The following is a 2,266-nucleotide window of genomic DNA, read 5'->3' as shown; positions in this document are numbered from 1 at the left end:
GATCCCCTGACTTAAAGATAGGCACAATCGTGGACATATTCCAAGTCTCAGGGAAACCCTCACACATGGCTCGGTTAAACAACATAGCAATAAGCTCTGCAAGCATATCTTTGGCATGAATAAAGTGTTCTGCTACCAAACCATCATGATCATATGCTCTCCCAGTCCTCATCCTGTCAATAGCTTTCCTTACCATCTCAGCAGTAAAGAAAGCACATGTCTCTAGGCATGGCTCCGATGGGTCTGGCAGGGGCGGCTGTCCACAGGGATGCTGCATACTCACCCCAAATCTCTGTGGAGGTAATGGCTAGTGATGGTGAATGCTCATGGAATAGTCTCCATGCCTCGCTTCAGTCCTGACTTATAAATAACTGATACAAATCCCTCTCTAACTGACTTATAAATAACTGATACAAATCCCTCTCTAACTGAGCAAGATAAGCCCTCTTCTTCCATCGCACTAGGTGCCGGAAGGTAATCCGTGGACTGTTTGTGAGTGGTAACACCCATGAGCACCTCTCTCTGTAATCTGATCCTCATCTCTCTGCACTCCTCATCATACCAACTATTCTGGGGCATGTTTCGAGATCATCTCCGTGTAGGCTGACTATGGGGATATGCCTCTGATGTGCAACAGCATGAAGCGTCTCTATCAATATCTGAGTGAGCTCATCTAATGGCCGTCCCGGCTCCTCGGTACATAAGCGTCTGAATATCTCATCCGTGTACACGGTACGGTGTCAGTCTCCCTCGTAAAGGTATAACGAGTGTGTGTGGAGACCTGTCCCAATGGAGCGGTGCTGAACTGAAATGTGAGAGTGAAGGACAAGATAGCATGATCCACTGCTACTCCAACCGGCCTAGTGCCTACCATAAAATCCTAAAAAGATGGAATGAGACTGGGCTGAGCCATAACATAGTCCACTGTACTAGCACCATGCCTATGTGGAAAGCTAGTGAAACCGCCCGATGTCGGGAATCTCTATAGGCCATTCAGGATAGCCAATCCATGTGCAGTCTCCATGTCTATCAAATACCGCCCATACACTGTATGTTCCTCATCATCCTGTGAGAGTCTACATAGGCCCATATCCCTAACATCAAGTTCCCTCAACATCTCCTCTGAGGTATCATAAAATACTGTTTGGTTATGGGCGGTCCTGGCATTGAAGTCCCCCAGGAGAATGATGTCACCATCCCTGGAGAACTCCCAAATGTCATCATCCAAAATAGAAAAGGGAGACTGCCTGCTAAGTGATGCATACACTGATGTACTAGGAGCAAAATAGCATATAGCAATGTAGAGATATCTACCCGTCTCTGCCCTTAGTCTAACCCACATGTACCTAGCCTGCTCATCTCTGCAGACTATATGTATCAGTGGCTGTAGCTCCTCTCTAAACAATACTGCCACTCCTCCTGAGCCCCGTCCTCTATGCTCTAAACGAGTCTCCTGTCTCAAGCTATCCACTAACATGTGGCATGGACTGTCCAGGAGCCTGATGCGTCTCACAATAGAAGATGATGTCCCTCCCAGTGAAACTATCCTCAAAGCCCCTACATCAAGGCGTAGAGATCCATTACAACTCCAAGTAGCAACTTTGAGTGTAGTCCCATAGGTCTCGCGCTGTCATGAAGAGCGCCTCTCCATAATCACCACTCTACCATCTCTATAGAAGGCCACTTTCCCTTTCTCTCGGGCTGCCCTTATCTCTGGTATAAATTCTTTCATGTGGGAAAGTTGCGAGAGTGTGAGGTCATCTCCAAGGAATATTCCCATCTTCTTGAGTGTAAGACATCTCTTCAAGAAGTCCTTCTTTGCTTCCATGGAGGGGAAACGAATGATAAGTGCTCTCTCCTTAGAAGATTCGCCACTACCTTCTCTCTTCTTTCCCACTCTCCATGCCTTTGTGTGCGTGGCTTCAATGCCCATCATAGAGAAGAGCTCTTTGGTTTCCCTTCCGCATCATCATGGCCTTTTAGACTGGACACTCGTACATGTAAGGCCCGGGTCTTCCTCCTTTGCTCCTCTTCAAGGGTCATGTTGATGATGGTGGGAGTGGGGATGGTTGGCGATTCTTTACCTTTCCCTTTCTTGGCGACCTCGATCCATTTCTCTGCCTCATCCATCTTCTTTTGTGTCATCCATCTTCTTTTGTGTCAAACATTGACTAAGATGAAGGGAACAGACCTACCAAAATGAGCCACACCAACTAGATTGAGTAGCTCTCTTCTTTTGTGTCAAACATTGACTAAGATGAAGGGA

Source organism: Cibotium barometz, chromosome 46 (assembly GCF_041138505.1).
Source record: "Cibotium barometz isolate CiBa-2024 chromosome 46, ASM4113850v1, whole genome shotgun sequence".
In the NCBI taxonomy this organism is placed as follows: Eukaryota; Viridiplantae; Streptophyta; class Polypodiopsida; order Cyatheales; family Cibotiaceae; genus Cibotium; species Cibotium barometz.
Note: the sequence above shows the minus strand (reverse complement) of the source record.